Genomic DNA, 20,206 nt, shown 5'->3' with positions numbered 1-20,206 from the left:
TTAGGGTGGTGAGGCACTGGAATGGGTTGCCCAGGGAGGTTGTGAGTGCTCCATCCCTGGCAGTGTTCAAGGCCAGGTTGGATGAAGCCTTGGGTGGGATGGTTTAGTGTGAGGTGTCCCTGTCCATGGCAGGGGGGTTGGAACTGGATGATCTTGAGGTTCTTTCCAACCCTAACGATTCTATGATTCTATGATTCTAAGATTGAAAACTTTCAGTTGTTACCCAAATTAATCTTCCTCCTCAAGAATACAGTGCTAATTAAGTGCGGAATAGGTCCTATTAATTCTGTTTCTTACAAGGAACTAATTACTGTATTCTCCTTCTTTTACTCAAAAATGGGAAAATCATGCAACACTTCACTCAGTTGTGAATATCCTTATCCATGGCACAAGATCCTGTATGAAAGATTAAATAAGAGAGAAAATGATGCAGTTTATGAATCCTCTTATAAACTCCAGTAATTTCCTCTCCCCCCCCCCCCCCCCATTTTAGAAAACACAAATTCATCCCATGTTGCCCTCCTCATGGTTAATGTTGGGCAGAAGTAATCTGTGCAGGACACATTGCTTATAGGACAGTGCCTAAAAATATTTCCAAAGGTCATTGCACATCAGACAGAAGGCAGCGCTTGTTCCAGCCACTCGCTGAGAACTACAGGTCTTTGTTAATATTAATTGTGCATATTTTAAATCGGGCTTGTTTTAAAAATACACAGCACAAACATGCAGCAATGAGCATTTTGTAAGCCCTGGGAGTAGATAATGGGGGTCAGTTCTTTACAGATGATTTGAGGCATAAATGTTTGCTGTTCTGCTTAACCTCAAGGTTTGTGAATTAGAGCCGTAGTGTGCATACGCTTCCAGAAAAGCAGGGTGTGCTTCCGTGGTCACTGTTTCCAAAAATACAAGTAGAATAAAAATAGTAACAAATATGTATAAAGCACCAAGAAGATTCAGACCTAATCATTTGCACAAACATTCACCATGATTGCGCTTATAATAGTAACCATGTACACAGAACATGGGAAAAAATCTGCTGGGAGATCAAGGCCAGATTCCCTATGTGCTCAAAAGAAGCTGAGCTGCCGTGAGGAGGTGGACTTACAGGACAGCCTCCTGCTCCCCGCTGCCTGACCCGATGTCTACTGGCCCAAGGATTCATCTGCTGGGAGGGCTCAGGCTCACAGTGGGGTTTGCTGCAGCTGCTGTCCCGGCCACCCCTGCTCCCTCGGGTGGTACAGACAGCTCGCAGAAGGCAGAGGTGGCAGCGTGCTCTGTGGGTGACGTTAGGATCCGGCTGGGTTGTCCCCGGGGTGTTCTCTTCTTTCTGATGGGGGTGGTACAACTGGGAAAGGGCAAAGTGAAATGGGAAACTCACTCCTAAAATGTGACACATACGGTCATCTTATCCGACACCGCTTCTTGTGAGCTCAGACGAAATCAAAAGACACGGCTCTCTCTTCAGGTGGACATTACCTAGGAATTATGCTTTTACTGAAAAACCCCGTGATTCTGACACCTTTACATGTTTCCAGAGAAAAGGCTGCAATATTTGAAAGGCTGTATCAATGCGAAAGAAAGAAACCCTAATGCCTGCACACCATTCCCACCAAGGCCATCTCACTCTAGGATGCTTGGTTTGTTCTGTAATTTATCCGTAATAAGAAAACATTAAAAAGTTCTGATTCTGGCTCTGCATCAAAGGCAGGGAAGCTGTTCATGTACATCATTGTTTATGATGTGACACAGTGCTGCATGGCAATTTACAACCCACACTGGTGTTGCTATTATTATTCACACAGATTTGGAAGAAGAATGAAAGGGGGAAGAATGAAGTGTGGTGAAAGCGACAGCATCGCGAGCCTCAAGGTGATGCTGTGTAGGTAAAATAATTTCAAAAATCCTTTAAATGTTGCATTTATGAAGATAAATACTAGTTTTCTTTTGGAAGAAAGGTTGAGGTAGAACGGATGGGGGGGTTGCCTATAAAATGGTTTGCAAGGAAGTGATGTGCACATATGGATATTTCCTGCTTTTACACCAATTTTATGGTGTGGTTTTTTTTTTTTTCAATAACTTACGAAATAGCCTTGAGTGGAATAATTGCCTTTATTAGTGTGGTATAAAGACAAGCATTTCCAGCATCTCAGAAGGGCTGTCTGCGCTGCACCTCCCTTGTGTTGTATTTGACCACCCCATTTCATCTCTGCCCCACACATGCTTTTGTTTTTGAGAAAGTGAGATGCCATGATTTGAAAGAAGATTGAGTGGCATCTTTTACTTACCTTGTGTGCAACCTTTTCCACCTACAGAGGTCACATGTGACCATCTTCCCATGGTGGACAATCATCGATCCTGCTTGCCCAGGGCACAGGTTTCCTCTCTCTTCCTCCAAGTACAATTACAATTCATCAGCTCATTCCTACTCTCCCTACTGAGAATCAGATCCATGAAGCAGGTTTGGAAGGGGAGGCCATTGATAGGTTGAAGGCCAACGAGTATCTTCCTCCCTGGTCCCTCCCAGTATCCATCCGTGCAGTCCCTGCACTGTGCACTCGATGTCCTCCACCTGTCTATTCCTGACAGATCCCCTGGGTTTTCCGTGTGAGAATCCCATTTTCCTCCCTCAGCATTCCCCTCCAAGTATCCTGTAGCTCTGCATATGATGTTCTGCTGCCTTTTCTTCAAGTAGCATTTGAACATACGTTTTATATGGAGATGCTGGTGGACAGCAACATCTGCTGCTCCCAGTCAGCTCATACCCTCTTATTTGGATTGTAATTACCTCATTGGCTGTGATCTGTGTCCTGTGTTTGCCCACTGTCTGTTCCTGTCAGGTCTTCATCTTCCACAAGTTACCCTTTAGGTAGTGATGATAATTAAATCTCCCCTCCACCTGGCAGGTCTGAGCAGTGCAAGAAGGGCCCTCCTTGTCCGTGCAGCTGCCAAAGAAGATGCAGTTTGTAATGATGCCTTAATCACCTGCCTGCTAGACAATAGCTGGGACCACCTATTTGTTTCAAGCAAGCTATTTGAGCAGCTGTCAGATGTGAATGGCTTTCAGCTGCTGACAACCTGTGCCCTGTGCAAACCTCGAGACACGTCATGGAAATGCGTGTAAATATTCATGTGGGACTAACAAAACCAAAAGTGCAAGTATGGTTACCAGAGCTCTTGGGCCAGTGTATTGCAGCCAGCCCTGTTGTGTTGGATTGAGTGTGATGAATGCAGGGCAAATGTTTAGAAGTAATGTTTTTACATTCTTGAGAAAAAAAACCCACCAAAGGTAATGGGGTTGCAAGGGAATGTGAGTAAGAGCAGGATTAGTGCCTCTGTGTAATGGAGGCAGTTCTAGATCAGCATTACTGTCTGTTGTGGATGGTGCGCTGAAACTTGCTACTGAAGGAAAGGGGTTACTGAGTTTAATCATTCTGTTTGCATTTCTCTTCTAAACCTATGTGTGATCTCACCAGATCCTGCTCTAGATGCTTAAGGGACACAAGAACCCAGTGATTGACTTCACTGTCTTAGCTTTTAAATTAATTAACTAATTTCAAGCAAAACCAAATATCTGTTTTGGTCAACACTTGATAATTTCCTACTGTTCTTTCTCCCTGAAGCCTCAAAGCTTTGACATCAAAATAGAAACATTGTGAGTCAGTCTCTTTCGACAAACTGTTTTACAAGTGTATTCTGTCAGTGTGTCTGCATGGGATTATTGTTGAAAGATTTTGTTTGTAATGTGCTTTTACTTCCTTCAGCAGATTCTGGGTAGCTGTGCTGAGAGGGGATGTTTAGATTAAAGTACACAATGGGGTGATGAAGACTCTGTAACAACAGAGTCGATGGAAAAGGGTTATGGTCCTCTTGAAACTATTCCTTGGTGGGAACCTTCAAGGTGTGTGAGAAGTCAGTGGTGCACATTTGCTTGTGTTTCTGTACCATATCAGTAACTTGCAGTAACATTCGAAATCTGTAAAATGCTTTAAATCAGTCTTGTAAAAGTAATCCATTTTTGGGAGACTGCTAAAGCCGTCTTTATACATCCCTCACCTCTTTTACCTCTACTGCCCAGAATGAAGTTTACTGTTAAGATTCACTAAAAAGTTGCTGAGTTTAGGATAGCATAAAATTGTGCAGAGCTGGACAGGGATTGAAAGACTGATTCCTGCAAACTATTGGAACACAACCAATTCTACTCATGACAGCTTCAGTGGAAAAAAATAACACTGTGGTTCGACTGTGGTCTGATTCTCATTTGCACTGGCTCTGCTGTGTACTGCTGGGAATGGGTAGGATTCAGTCTTGAGTGGGACTGACCGCATGAGAGATGTTTCTTGGGCATGTGTCAACAAGACAGACTCTATATAATCATCTGCTTCACCTAAATCTGAAAATGATGCTAAATTATTGGTGGTACCTCAATTCCCTTGAATAACTATCCACATAGACTGTGTATGCATGTTTTTGTGCAAAGAGGTCTTGTGAAAAATAAGTTAATGCAGTGCTTCAGATAAAGGATATTTGAATTAGAAATTGTTGTCATAACAGTTACTCAAAAGGATTAAAATATTCTGTAGCTTGGTGTGAATAAAATATTAAAAGATACAGGTGTTGTTCATGAGCCATCAAAGAGTTTTCCACTGCCACTGTGTTTTATTAAAATGAAAAGGAAAAAAGAAAAAGAACAGAGCCATTTGCTAATCCTTTCCTTTGTTGCTTAAGGGAAAATTTGGTATAAAGTAGCAATTTCCATATAATTTGAATAGCAGTTGCAAGCCATTGGTGTTTAAAGTAAAATGTGCAGCTACTATAATCAACAAACCAGATGCAAATATCTTGTCTGTCTTTAAATGTAGCTCCCTCCTTGCCTTCTCAATTAGATTTAGAGGGGAAAACTCAATCAGATAATTAAAAACATAAAAGTAATTCTTTCATTTCTTTCAGAGTAATAGTTTGTTCAAGAGCAAGTTGGAGTGAGGCTGGCTACATGAAGTGGCAGCGTGAGGGATGGTCCCTGCAGCATCGCAGGCAGCCCTCCCATCCTGGGCTGCAGAAGGTACCTCAGCCTGGGCTGCTTTGGAGGTGGGACAGTCTCCTACCTGACACCCTGTTTGCTAACCCTCTTCTGGGGACAGGAATGGCCTTTTAGTTCTGTTCATGCCCAGTGGCATCCCAGTGCAAGTCTCTGCATGTTTTTGTAAATAAGCAATAAAGATAAATGGCATTTAGCATTTAGATCCCAGAGCAGTGGTTTTGATTGTGCAGGGTACAGTGTTGCAGGTTACATAAAATCCCACTGAACTCCCTGAGCTCGGCCATCCCAGGCTTTGGGTGGCTGGAACTATTCCTCAGAGAGATTTTTAACTCCAAACAAGAGCCTGTAGTGGTACGAAGAAAGAGTTTACTTTATCCTTCACATTTCCAAATTAAACAATGAGCACAGGTGCTTTTCTCTGCTTGGTGTTTCTGAGCTGCTGGCATTAACGACTAGGGTTTTCCATCAGAGTGATTTCTGAGTGGAACAGCCCTTCTCAGGAAAGGGAAGACTTCTCAGGAAAAGACTTGGGTTTAATTTAAACTAAACTCCTGCTAGATAAATGAAATATGTGACAGCTTGGCTGTGCACCTGGGTTAAAGGGTCTTATCAGCTTCTGAAACATGAACTAGATGAGGCCTCCTACACAAATTGCTGATGGGATGAGAAACCCTGCTTTGCTTCTAAAGCACCTTCCTGGAAAAAAAGGCTGTATCTTTTTTAATTAGTATTTTTCCTAATCAGGCAATGTCTTGCGGAAAAGGATTTCCATCTTGTGGTCAGCTGTGGTACTAAAACACTCCTGCTAGGGTTTTTTGATAGCAAACCAAAATGCTTTCAGTAAGAAAGAGTACAAATCTGTTGTAGTTCTTGTAAAGGTAAATGTTGAAGACCTCACAGTCTGCTTGCATCCGTACTTGGGCATATCTACTTATTAGGAGGTAAAAATGTTTCAGGGTTAGCCCCCTTCAGAAAGTCATCTTTGGGGCAAAACCTAATCGGAAAAGGAATAATATAAGCTATCCACAAGAGCATATTCAATTTTGGCAGGTTATGCAGCGTGTCAGGAGCACTGCACAGGAGCCCAGACTCAGAATTATTTGTAGCCTTAGCAGAAAAAAGGCAATTACTCCTCAACTTCTGGGAAAATTTCTATCCAGGGCCAAATATTGTTGCTTGGATTGTTTTCTATTCCAGGATGACTCTTTGGCTTGGTACAGCGTCATCATAACTTCATGCAGATATTTGTTCTTCAGGACAGATCTTGAAACTCATGCTCTAATCTCGAAATAGTAAAATGCTGCAGGGTTAAGTGCTGGGGTTCACTGGAAAATCCGCTCGCTTCAGTGGGAAAGATTTTTTTAACGTATGAAAAACAAACAGATTTGGAAAGGTCATTTTCAATATTGAGATCTGTGACGGGAGGGCAGAGCTGTGTGCACTGGAGAGGTTTAGAGCTGCCGGCGTGCAGGAACTAGTTAGGTTGTTTATCCGGTGCCCCTTAAATGACCTCTGTTGTACAAGCCAACAAATACAGGTGAGGCTGTCAAAAAGGAGTAATTTGGTTCTTACGTTTAATTATTATCTTATTTGTCCGGTTGCACACTGTGAGGCCACCACTGATTGCACCCAAGATATTCTGACTTCAGTGAGAGCAGGACCAGCCCTGAATATTTATAAGGAGAGTTAAATAAGATCTCAGATCAAAATTCTTACAGATGCATGTAAGAACTCTATAAGTTCTTTTTATTTTGAGGGCTTGTAACTAAAGGAGATGTTCCGTGTGTTCCTTAGTGGGTGCCAAAAAGCTTATTTTCAGAAGTGTTTGAGTCTCAAGGAAAGTCAATGACTGCTATATTTAATCTGCAGTCTATGCAGCTGCTGCCGAAGTCAAACCATGTGCTTTTGTAGGAATAATAAGAAAAAACCCCCAAAAATCAGCATTTATGTGAAGGATTGGGAACCATGCATATGACTTACACGACACAGTAATGTACAACAAAACTGTCTGAGGTTGTGCTTTAAATGTTACTGTAAGGAGAGTAGAAAGTCAGAAAAAAATGTGAACTCTTTGCAGTAGTTTCCAGAAAAACTTACTTCCAAAGTTTACACGTGGGCCTTGTTCTCCTGCTAACTGCAGTAGGTGGGAGGTTTTGCCATTGCCTCTACTGAAACAGGATCCAGTTTGGTTTTCTTCTTATGTGGAAATGTAAATCACAGAATCATGGAATGGTTTGGGTTGGAAAGATCATCCAGTTCCAACCCCCCTGCCATGGGCAGGGACACCTCACACTAAACCATCTCACCCAAGGCTCTGTCCAACCTGGCCTTGAACACCACAGGGATGGAGCATTCACAACTTCCCTGGGCAACCCATTCCAGTGCCTCACCACCCTTACAGTAAAGAACTTCTTTATATCTAACCTGAACTTCCTCTGTTTAAGTTTGTACCCATTACCCTTTGTCCTATAGCTGCACTCCCTGATGGAGAGCCCTCCAGCATCCTTGTAGCCCCCCTTCAGATACTGTAATGCTGCTATGAGGTCTCCATGCAGCCTTCTCTTGCTCAGCCTGTCTTGGACCTTAATCACAAAAACAGTGAAGGAGAAAAATACTTAAATTTTTTATTAAAAGAAAAAAGTAATCAGACTGCTGGTTAGTTAAAAGCATTAAAAATTACTTGAGGAAAAGCTTCCTTAAATCAAGTATTTTGCTTTTAGATCTTCCTGGAGAATGCTGTGCTTATACCATTTATTTGAAGTGTGAGAACTTTATGTCTGATCAAACCATTTGCAACTCTCTGGGGAGCAAAGAGCAAAGCACCGGCACACTGCTCGGGGCCACTGTGAAGAAATAGAGTTTCTACACTTTGCATTTCACCACAGGAAGCAAATGATGAGGAGAGACCAGGCAGAGAGGAGAGAGGCAGATACCTTGGCAATGAAGGGAGCAGCAGAGCCATCCCAGGGTGGAAACGGCCACTGGGGGAGGCAGGCTGGGCTCTCCGGCATCCCCAGCCAGCCCTGGTGACTGAGCTCCAGCAGACAATGTGGGATGTGAATTACAAGTCCTTCTCCCATTTTGGACTATTCTGTGAATTGCAATATGTACATGGATGGGACCTCATGCACTGTCCCTTGCCCACAGTAAGGCGAAATTTGAGGGGCTCTGCTGAGGCTGGTGGTGAAGATGCTGGTTGAGGGATGCACATCTTTTTTCTTCTATTTACTGGATTGCTTCCCTTCTCTGCTTTGAGTAATTATATCCCTTGAGAAACTTTGCTTAATTTATCTAGTTCTTTGGACCTATAACATTACCTGGTGCTCTGTATTTGTGTTGGTGTTTTACTTGTCTGAAATTCATTGATAAATGTCCATTTGTATGTTTGGAGGTGAGGTTTGTGCACACGCTTGTGTTTCCATTTCAAAACGTTTGCCCTGCCCAGGTAACTTGTACAGGCTGTCATGTACCCTGTGGGCACCATCCTCCCTGCTTTTGCCATTTCCAGCCTTGGAGAGGACTTTTTTTTGTACAGGTTTTCATTCCCATATCCTTGTCTCCAAACTGACAAGAGAAGTAAATCTGGGTGCTTTGGAGAGAGCTGGCTGACCAAATGGCCTGTTGTTTTTATACTTTCACTACCAGTTGCTAAGCTGCTAAGAAATGTCTGAAGGAAGCTGCCAAGCACACTTTTGGGGTGTTATTTTCCATACAAATGGCTCTAGGGTCACCAGAGTGTGGCTTCAGAGGACAGAGGTAGCAGCTCCCAAGGTCAGGAGCATCAGGGAGGTGTCCCAAGAAGGTACCAGCAGTGATTTAAACCGGGAGGCACTCGTGACTTGGGCTGTTCTGGGCATGGTCTACGCTGGGACACACTGTGGGGAGTTTCTCTTGCCTTGGAAGGGGCTTTCCTGGCTACCACTGTGCTTGGTTCCATTTGGATACCACATGGTGCCTCAGAGCAGGGGTCTCACCCACCCAAAATTTTGGTTGTTTCTGTGACCCAAGTACAGTGTGGTTTTTAACTGGGTTTTATGTTTTGCAGTTCTAAGCTGTGGGTGAATGCCGTGATGCTAGGCTGCCAGCCTCCAACAGCAGCATCCCAGAAATACTGGTTAATCACTAGTTTATTAGCTTATGGCCTTAGGCAAACCTAAAATCATTAGCAGCCCATTTGTTGGGCTAATGACTCTTTTTTGCTAGATGTATAATTTAATATATGGTAACTTTCATGCTTAATTATGCTCTTCAAAGCTTCTTTTGAAGGTATTTATTTTTCTCCATGCACGTATATAACAGGGTTGGCGCTGGCTGGCTTTGGTTGCATGCTACCCTGTTAAAATCTGGAGTTTATTTAAGAAGATTTTAATTTAGATATGGGTATTTCCTCCTTTCAATATTTTTATCTTTGAGTGCTTGAAAAATAACCGATGATGAATTACCAACATATTTAAAGTGGCATCATTTTATGCCCCATTGTAGCCTGCTACATTGTTTTGGACAAGGCGTAAACCCAAAGTCCTGATCAATAGGGCCATTGTGGCAGCAGTTTTCAGATGAATGCGAGTCTTGATCTCAGTGTCCTGGCCGTGTTCCAGCCGGTTCCCATTTTACTCAACGGCAAGTCCCACTTGTGTTCTCGCTAACCTCAGTGGGAACAGAGACAGACCACTGTAAAGTGCTGCTAATCCCACGTGCCATTTGCATGCAGCGCTTGTAAAGCATTCTGGGATCAGTTTGGATGAAAAAGGCTATGCGCATAAGATGTTTTTCACTGGCATCCCAAATCTGGTACTATATCAATGAGAAGGTTATGACTTCGTCAACTGGGATATTTTTTTTTGAGCTAAGCAGCTGATTGAGAAAGATAATTAAAATGGATCTGATTTTCTTTCTGTGAGCTCTAGTGTCCCCTTCATGGAGATTAGAAATTACCCGGTACTGTTTTCAGCTTCACAGAGCAAGCAATAGATAATCTCCTGCTTGGATATACTCACACTATTGCGATCCACTAATAGGATCGCCATGCAGTTTTGACTTAACAGGCACTGGGAGAGGATAATCCTGTTTATTCGGTCATCCAAAACACTGATGATCTGAGATAATCAGTGGGCTGAGAGCAGGGGAGGAGGAGGGGTGTGTTGGGTTCGATTGGTCAGATGCTTAGTGTCAGGGAATGGCTTGATCTCATTACTGCAGCCCCAACAGAGCTTGGGAGAGTACCGAAAACCTCCTCACAACACAAGCCATGGAGAAGCCAACCTCTGTCTCAGAGTCTGATCCAGATGTTGTGCTCAGTAATGTTCAATTGTTCTTTTTGTGACTGATTCAATACAGAAAGACTCGGATAAGTGTCTAAATGGCCACATGAGATACTTCATACAAAATACCTTGTCTACCAGGTGGCAGTCGTTGCATGGTAAATGAATCATCTCCCCATATACACATTTGGAAAGTTAAACAAAGTTAGTATCTTGTACTCGGATCCAAATTTGCTAAAAGTACAACTAGTGCTATTTTTGCTAGACAGGAGACACGGCTTTTACATAGGACATTGAAATTGTATATGGCCACAGATCTCTGCGAATGTAGGAGCACATTCTGCAAATCTCTTTCCAAAACAGGTAATCTGCAAGACCCTTTCTCTAGTGATCTAGAGATATGCCTTGAAACTGGGGTGCACAGAATCTCTTGGGAGGGCACGCTAGGGAGCTTTCTTTTCCTGTTCTTGTGATCACTGAAGTTTTCACTCTTCATATTATATCCTAGTGACTTGCCCATTAATTTATTGGTTCGGGTTTCTGTGAAAGGCCCTGTCTTCACTTGTATTTTATCTGGTCAGTGTGCATATTTATCAGATAATACTTTCCTATTGTAGTTACTTTTGTATTTGTAACCTTTTACAGCTGACATGAGCCATGGATTAAATTCAAATAGCAATTTTGACTTGTAAACCATACTCTGTGGTCTCTGAGCTGTCATAGTCCAGATGACAAGTTTATAGTTTGGGAAGCTAGTAGCAATGGCTGAGCAGTTGCTCACTAGTCTTTATAACCAATGCACTGTAACTAGGTGAAACTCCTCACCATGGTGACACTTGCAAATATTGAACACACATAAAATGATTTGTGGGACCCAGTGCAATGCTTGCTCTAATTAATATTTTACAAGATACTAGCTTTATTTAACTTTCCAAATATGATATGGGGAGATGATCCAAAGGACAGAATGTGGCTCCGTAAAATTTATAGGCAGTCACATTTGTGTGCTTGGTTTTAGGAAGAAAAAATGAAAACAAATAGATATTGTTATCTCCTCTCCCTGCCAGCAGATGTTCAGGGCCCTACAAGTGGCCCCTGTGGATTTCTGTGTGTGTATGTTGAATGATGAGCCTTCAGGGTAGTGTTCTTGCTCTCCTGCCTTCCTCCCTCCCTTTGTATTCAAATGCAGTCCGTATTGCAGGGCTCTGGTCTTCCTGAAAGAGCTTCAGAACACCTTGTGCAGACAGCACCATGCTGTGGTACGGCTCTGGCAGGAGCGCACTGCATCATTTGCTGTCTGCTGTAGGCAAGCACTGATGCACCCCAACTGTCAGACCTGTCAGACTCAAGATTTAGCCATAATCCCCTGAAAAAAATGACATGTTTTGGGCAAGTAACACCAGATTCTTTACTAGAGCTGGCAGGAAATAATGAAGTGTGGCAGTTGCAGACCTCTGGGGCCCTGTGGATCTCTTCTAAAGAAACAGCAAGGGTGAACCAAGCTTTTTGGCACTGGCTGTAAGTGGTTTTGTAAATACATGAAAAGTCTTGCAGGGTTTGCAGGCTGGAAGTTCCTGGTGGTGTTACTCAATGGGCTGGGGAGGTTTTGCTGGTGTTGGAACTTCCTGGATCAGCCCCATGGAAGCAGTAAAGCGGCACTGGCTTCATATACTCCGAGTCGCTGCAGGACAGAGGGGTGTCCCCTCTGCAAGCTGTGCACCCTGCCTGGCTGCGGACCAGCCACAGCCTTGGGAGGCTCCAGGCAGCCCATCTTGCTGGATGCTCCACCGTTGTGGTGGTGGCTGCCCCTCATCTTCCTTCCACCCAGCAGGGCCATGTGAGAACCCAGCACCCAGTGATGCCCGTTCATTAGTGACCAGTGCTGCCCAGAAGCTGCTGTTGACACAGAAAGTTGCTCTTGTGGCACCAGAATCAGCCTCTGGCTGGATATAAGCTGGCTGAAGATGACACCAGGTAGGTGATGCTCAAGATGTTGCTCTTCGAATGCTGGGCTTCCAGGAGGTCCTCTCTAACACTCCAGTGCTTTTTAATTCTCCAACATTATGGAAATCCAAACAGCCACGGCAGCAAAATGTTCCCATAGAAAATAAGCCACAAGACTGTACTGAACTGGACTGCTGTGATGTGTTTATTCCGGATTTCCATGCACTTTTACTGGAATTCATTGCACCTAAAAAACATCAATCTACAGACCAGTAAAAAAAGTTTCACCTGACAGAAAAGGCATCAGCCCATCTTCCTAGATGGTGGTCACACCATCCTTAGAAATGACTATAACCAGGTACTTTCACTTTGGTTTATGTCCCAGCAATCTGAGACACCACATTCATAGCCATGACCTCTTACAGCAGTGATGCAATGACCAACAAGGAGGCTTTTTGACTGCATACACAGTATGGAGACCACTGAAGAAACACCATTTCTCAGTGCTTAGGTTTATATATAAATCTCCCTTCTACAAGTAAGAGCTCCTTTTGTAATATTTCCAACCATAACTATATATGAGCAAACATTAGCAGATCTTTTAAACTCACGAGCATTCTTCTGCAAGAGGGAAAAACCAGCCCATCATTACTCCTGTTTGTCACATGGCTCAGAGAAGTGCCCATTAGTGTGCGTCCAGCCCCTTTATATGAAACTGAGAGCAATGAAGATGCTGACAGCGTCTATTTGTCTATATGGAATCCTGCAGAGATGGCAGAGAAGACATCCAGCATTAATAATAAAATAAACTCCTCTTCATGTTAACAAAAAAATACCTTTACAATGACGAAAAGATTTGGGTTCCCTCCAGTGTGGTTTTCTCTGCGTGGCTGGGTTTTTGCATTTCTTTCAGTTTGCTCCTTGTAATCCTTTTCCAGTTGGGTTTTTTTCTTCCCAAGTCTAACATAAAGCCTGATGTTACAAATTTGGCCTGTGACAGTTTGAGGATCATGTTTATTTGTTTAGACAAAGTCTCTTTCCTTCCAAGTCTATTTTAAATACCATGGAAACAGTCGCTTAGTCCTGAGGTTTTCTTTGTCATTGTTAGTTATTAAAACCCTTGCTCAAGGTCAGCAGTGACCCAACCATCCTTTGCAGAAGGCATCTTCCACAGTTCAGGGATGGCTTTGAGAGGTCATGAGGGGACAAGGGAGAGGAGAGGAAGATCGAGAGGTAAGAACTTTTTCTAGGTGGTTTGAAAGGTTTCTTTTTCTTCTAAATGTGCTTGACCAGAAGTAACCATGAGGCAAGAGCTGAAGCATAAACTGTGCAAGGCTCAGGCCTGGCTTGGCCCCGTGTCAAGGGACAAACTCTGGTGAGCTGGGTTTTTTTCCCCCTGTCCTCACGGTTGGGAATGTGCCATGATTTAAAACCCCTGTAGCATTAACTGCCCCATTACACAAAGCAGAAAGCTGAGTGACTGACCTCATCTGCTAGAACAAGTGTTTTAATGCTGTCCAAAGTTCGAATCAATCAAAAGGTCAAACTTGTTTAAGGCAGTGAGTGATAAGAGAGGGGATGGCTCAGGAAGCTCATTCCCAGCCCCTGGAATAGAGCCAGCCTGGCTGCAGGAAAAACTCCAGATAGCACATACCCTGGAGAGCACTGACGGCTCAGACACAGAGAGCTGAGTCTCCCCTTACTGGAGTCAGTGGCTGGAGGGAATTCCCGTCAAATGCAATAGAAGCATTTAGGGACTGGTGAATAATAGGACCCTGGTGAATAGGACTTTAGGCAGTTGTCCTGGCAAGGCTTGGTCAGAAGTCAAGCCATGGTTTCTTTAATTCAGTGAGGTTTTCAGTCAGGTGGTGGAATGGGGACAGTTAGAGGAAAATGCGGTTTTCTAGCTGGAAGATTTGTTCCTTTTGAAGAAGGGAAGACCAAGGTTACATTGGTAACTAAGTGTGCTCATAGCACAGGAGCTCTCTGAAATGGCAGATCTCTCGTGGCCTCTCCATCAGCATGGGCAGCATGGTGGATAAAGAGACGTGCAAAACATCTGGTCAGTAGGAAAGGTTCGAGGGCAGCTGATTCTAAAGAAAGAGGGCAGTTTACCCCCTTTGGGAGGGGTAGGGAGGAAGAGGAAATTCGTACCTTGCTCAGCTGAGACTGGAACAGACCTTTTCCCCCACACCATCAAAGGCAGGTTTTCCCTTCCAGTGCTTTCTTCTGTGAGGGGGAGAACATGGTTTTTGTGGAAAACTTACCTTCTGGTGCTGTGTGGGGCTGCTCAGCACCTCCAGCAGCTCTTTGGGAAACTCTTTCCACAGTTTGAGCTGTCGCCTTCCCCAAGGATCTAATGGCTTTGGTTAAAACAAAGGGGAAAAGAAGGAGGGGAAGGAGGCAGTGAGGTCTTCTTATGGTGTGTTCCTGCCATTTGAATTATGATGGGGGACGTTGCTGGGGAGCTAGAAATCCCATTAGCTTCCATGGCACATGGCCATGCCTTCATGGGCTTGCAAGGGATGGATTTTTTATGTATACTTTTTCTTTTGTCAGAGAAAGCATTCTCCTAAGGCCAGCTACAGGAAAATTCCCTGGCCTTTTTGGTGGGATTCCCTATTACTTACACAGCCAGGATTTTCTGTACTCCAGCTCTGGTGAGTGACCCATGCTTTTGACACATCCAGGGCCAAATGAGGATCTTTTGGCTCAGGGATGAATCTGTCCAGTTTTCTTGTACAGAAAAGATGTAAATACTTCTATGGTGAAGAAAGATGATATTCAGGATAAGGAAAGGTGGCCTTGGCTCCTGGCCTGGCACTAAGAAGGATGGATTGAGGACTGAGTAACAGACCTGCTATATCACAGGACCACCACTGCTTGTTAGATCTGATGTGAACTGGGGGAAGAGGGAGGCTACAGCTGGTGGATGAACAGCAACTCATTTGTGTTATCATATCTAACTGAAACTAAACAAGAGCTGAAAGCAACTTTGCTTCCTCCGCTCAGTTCTGCAGAAGCACTAACACGGTGCAGACAACCGGCATTTTGTGATGTTCTGGGCCTGTTTCTGTCGATGATGGCCTCTCAGCAGTGAGCAAGGCACTGGCCCCAGGTTTGCCAAGCCAGTGGCCACTGCACAGCGGCTGCATGGCAAAACCATCAACATGGTGACAAGAAATACAGGATCTCCCCTGGGAAAGCAGGAGGCACCACAGGCCTGGGATGCAGGTGAAGACAGGTGAAAGCTCCCTGCAGACCAGCTCCAGATTGCTCAACCCAGGCAGGCATCTGCACATCCTCCAGCCTCAGAGGTTAGACCCGCTCTGCTTTTGACTAGCCTTCACCTTTGCTGTTGGCAAAACCAGAAGCAGCAGCAGTGTTGCAACAGGGAATGGGTTTTTTTTCTGAGCTCTGGTTCATGAAACCAGATGCATCTGTGATGTTTTTGAGCTCATTTGAATGTATGCAATGGACTTCTAGCTTTGAAAACCCATCGGTTACCAGGTGTCTTCTCAATTGCCTGCCTTGCAAAATCATCGGTTGCCAGATGTCTTTTAAATTGTCAACCTCTGTAGTCAGAGGTTAAAATTGTGTCAAAACAGTCACTGATAGGAGTTCATATCATATTTAAAATACACTGATTTCCTCCAGCTCTTTCTCCTGAGAAGTTCTCTCATGGCAATTTTATGGCTCACAAAAGATTTGCTACCCACCCATCCCTATCGTTTCAGTCACAGATTTAGCGATAAATGCTTTCACTAATTAGCAGTTGCAGTGTCTCTGTACCGCTGTCTGGTAGATACCTCATCTCTCTGACAATAGGAAAAAGAGGCCTATTGTAACTGTAAGAGTCGTGAGGGCTGTGTGCTGGTGGAAGGTGCCTGCACCTGAACAGCCTGGATCCAAGGGCAGATCCGGGGTTGTCTGTAAGCAGAATTTTGCCCTGGACCTGGTTTTGAGCTCTAGGTAGCTGGAGGGGGGGCAGGGATGCTTGCAGCGTTCCTAAGGTAACAAAGGGGTTTTGGCACCATGTGGGGCTGGGAAGGAGCAGTGGACGTCAAAAAGATGAGCATGTTGAGCAGTGATTTCCTTTTTAACCCGGCCCTCAAGGGTCTCCTCCAGCCTCTGTGCTGTCTGCCAAAAGCTCATACTGAGTGGCTATTTTGGGATAAAGCAACACCGAGTGTTACTTTGGAGATGTTTGGAGAGAAACTTGATAAAATCAGCTAATAAGGGTTGACATGCTGAAGATTAGAAAGAGCCATTCCGAACATCTGCCCCGACCTCGGAGGTGGGAGGCTTAGTGGAGACATGGGTGTCCTGGGGCTGGGGCGCATTCTCCTGGGATGGCTGGTGGGACGCAGCCCGCGCCGTGCTGCAGGCAGCTCACCTCTTGCGAAGCCATGTCTGACCCGTGAGCGCAGCCCACCAGCGTAACTTGGCACTGCCTGTTTGCCTTGAGAGAAGAAAGAGAAAGAGGAAAAAGCGGGCTCTGCGCAGCTGTGTGCTCAGGCTGGGGGCAGCCAAGCTCTGCGTGCGGCTGGGGGTGCTAACTTCAGCAGTTGTCCCTGTGTACATCGGCCTGTCCCGGGATCGGAAGGTGCGCGGGGGGAGCAGAACAGCAGAGCTGCAGCAGTGCCCGCACTGCCTGGGACAGGCACCGCTGTGAATTGCTCTGGGCTTCGGTTTCTGCCTTTGTTCTGATGTTGGCTTTTTTTTTCCCCTTCTTTTCCCTTTTTGTCACAGGATCAGCCCAGAACAGAGTCACGGGATCAGTGTTTATCGCGTTCCAAATAATCTATACCCTGTTTTTAGTGCTGACACTCTGTAGGAAAGGCTATGTCACCGCTGCACTCATGTTTCCGTGTGACACTGAAGCTTACTGGTTTTTCCCATTTCATAACTAATAAGTGAAGTGAACTTGACAGCCATGGTTTCAGCTTTAGCCCCTTGGTTCCCATGTCACAGATAGGCTCGGTTAGCAGCAAATTCTTGTCAGAACAGAATTACAGTTCAAGCTTGAAATGTGCTCGCGTCCAGTGCAAAGTTTTAAATTCTTGACCAAAGTTAGATAAAGCCAGCTGAAAGTGTGACGTTAGAAATGCATTATCTATTTATCTTCTCCTTCTGACCAAAAATACCTAGGGTGGAACTATGTGCCTTATTTGCATCTAAGCAGAGAACAGTTGAGCTCCTCTAAAGAGACGAGTAAACAGAGCATCGTAAATATTCTATTCCTTAAAATCTGTGCTATTCTTCCTATATGTGTACGTATTACCTACATTTAAAAAATAGGAAAAAATGGTATGTTTGCACGTATCTTTAAACAGAAAAGGATGATTGGTTTTCAAGGTGCGGGAGAGCTTATTTATCTAGCAATAAGAAAACAATGTTAGCTCTCCCACAGTAGTCTTTAATAGCTCTGCATTCCAGCCTGAGTACAGATGGAGCTTTGATATTATCGCAGTTTTGCAGTGACTGTGTGCTGTATATCCTGCTGCTAATCCTATGGTGGAAATCAGCGCCTCTTAACACCTGGTGCCAAGGCACAACCATTCGCCTGAACCTGACACAACTGATTTCTGCAACAGGATATGCAGTGTTGTGGGCTGGATTTGGGCATATCCTAGCTTGGTAAGTCAACACCAGGCCCCTTCTCAGACTGGTGCTGCGTGCTGAAATCCTCTTTCTCCTCATCTAAAACTGCTCCTCTGAAGCTGCCGTTCTGGGCTGCCCTCCTGGGTCGCTTTCAGCTCAGCTATTTATCCATGCTCCATTTTTCTATGTTCGTTGGGGACTGCTCCTCCCCTCCGGGCACACAGAAAGAGGATTTGTTTTTAGACTATGGTTTAGTTATAGTTTCCAGCAGGACGAGCTGGATCTCGCATCACTGCTTGGGCAAGGGAGGAACAGCATGTGAAATACAGCAGCTTCTGGGGTCAAATGAGGAGCAGGTGCCTGGAGAGCTGAGAGCCCCAGGCTCTTCCCTGGGAGCCCCAGGCTTTTTGCTGCAGCCCCGGGCTCCATTGGGGTGATGCTGTTTACCGAGCCTCCCTTCTGGCTGTGGAGCACGAGTGCTCTCATGGCTGAAGTCAGATGTAGAGTCCTGATGGCTTTGGTCTCTGCTAACTTTGGGCAGCCGGATCATGTTCTTTGAGAGCTTTCTAGAAGCTGAATGGGAGAATTTGGGGGCGGGGGAGAGAGGGCTTTTTTGGTAATGGCTTGCTAAATTTATGTTAAATCTGAAGGTAGCCTTAGCCTGACCTCTGGTACATAACATAAAGTATTGAATTTCATGCACTTAACTCCCACAGTTTATCCAAGAACTGGCTGACCACAGTACTTTCCTAAGAAAAGAAATGCTTTCAAATGCAGCCATTTCAGCATGGTAGAGTTCCTAATTCTTATTCCTAATGACATGCCAACAGATAGGAGTCACATAGATTTTCAAGAAGGCTCTTGTACAAATATCTCCTGATCAAGGCTCTCCCTGCCTTCCCCTTAACCCCATCTTTCTCCCCAGACCCCACTCTGCTGCTTGTGTCCTCTCCTGGTCATGCTGGAGGTTACAGACACATTAAATAAGCTAAAGGGGCAGAGGGGGAAGAGGTTTCCATTTGGGGAATAAGAAAGGAGCAGGCTGAAAGTGGGGATCATTTAACCCAGCTCAGCAGCAATGGGGTTAATCTGACCTTGCCCCACATTTGGGTGGGAAACTGTCAACTCACAATAGGTATTTACTGTTCCACACAGACATTTGCAATGATGTTCCTTTGCCTTGCAGTAGTGCTGTGACACGAACCCTGTTGGGCTGGAGACTTCACCAGTACAGACCAAAAAGCTGTCCCTACCCCAAAGAGGTGTCAGATTCACAAGGTACTTACTTATCTTCAACCATTCATTTCCCTTTTTCTTTATTTCTTTTTCAGTACCCAGACTCAAATACAGTGACAGATGAATGATTTCACGTAACCTGAGATAGGAAGAACTGGGATAGACGTGTTGCCGTCTGGCACTGACCTTCCTGGGATAATGGAAGATTTGTGTGGGGGATGCACAGATCTGGAGAGCTGCAGCATGGCTTTTCTAAAGTGACACAGCCAAAGATATTCTAGAGATTATCCTCAAAAAAACTCAATGGTCAAGGGCTAAATGACTTTCATAGCGTCAAATGTCTGTTTACTATCAATCACTATCACCAGTAGAACTGCATTAATGAAAGTTTCTTGATAAAAGCTGCCATATCATCCGGAACTGAGATACCAGACTAATGAGCTCCTGCAAGGCTGGAGGAAATGCTCCTTTCGGCAGCAAAAGAGACGATGTGTCGCTTTCCTGAATTAGGCTGAGTCAAACGGATGGTCAGGCTCTCCAGAGAGAAGCAATTTCTTTCACCTTTTGGTGTTAAAGGACTGCTTTATCCATGTGTCAAGAAAGATTATGGCTACCTTGAGAGACTTTAGAGTCCAAGCAGATAAACCTTGCTGGCCATTTGCAGTGGCCTGGGCTGAAAGCCGCTGCAGCAGCACAGACAGTGTCATTGCTACCCTGAGGGGTAGCAGAAGGTGTTCACTGTACATCCCTCTGCTATAACAGCCTTCCTCCTTGGAGAAAATGGATTGAAAATTGTATTTAATGTTGCTGATTACAGTTATTCCAGATTTATTACCTGAGTTTTTGTTCGCTGTTTGGCTGCCTGCTCCCCCTCCATCTGCCAGCCCTGTAATCCACCTCTTCTTATCTCGGCACAGTTTGCTCCACCTCTTGCTCATTTTCATTTTATTGCCTAGCTAATCTCATCCTCCTGCTTTTCCTGACACTGTTCCCCCCTCCCCATCTGTGGAGATTAAATCACTGCTCCTTTTGTTTAATGCCACTCAAAATTCCCTCATTCCACTCAGGCTTTGGGATGCTTCCAGGCACTTTGCTGTTGTTGCACACATCCGTTTTCCTGGCA

At 44.6% G+C, this 20,206-nt stretch overlaps 1 protein-coding gene across 18 annotated transcripts in view; it reads left to right on the top strand.

The window, feature by feature from the left end:
- The window catches only part of CTCFL (CCCTC-binding factor like), an 85,373-nt gene extending 65,459 nt beyond the window's left edge, over positions 1-19,914 (top strand). For 7 of the 18 annotated variants that reach the window (XR_010615379.1, XR_010615378.1, XR_010615362.1 and 4 more), the window contains 2 exons: positions 1,803-1,879; positions 4,948-5,220. The gene's annotated coding sequence lies outside the window, so the exon portion shown is untranslated. The other 11 variants (XR_010615360.1, XR_010615364.1, XR_010615361.1 and 8 more) reach the window with 11 other exon arrangements.
- The last annotated feature ends 292 nt before the right edge of the window (positions 19,915-20,206 follow it).

Source organism: Lathamus discolor, chromosome 11, assembly GCF_037157495.1.
Source record: "Lathamus discolor isolate bLatDis1 chromosome 11, bLatDis1.hap1, whole genome shotgun sequence".
Classification (NCBI taxonomy): Eukaryota; Metazoa; Chordata; class Aves; order Psittaciformes; family Psittacidae; genus Lathamus; species Lathamus discolor.
The sequence above is the reverse complement of the archived record's forward strand: the minus strand, read 5'-3'. Positions and strand labels throughout refer to the sequence as shown.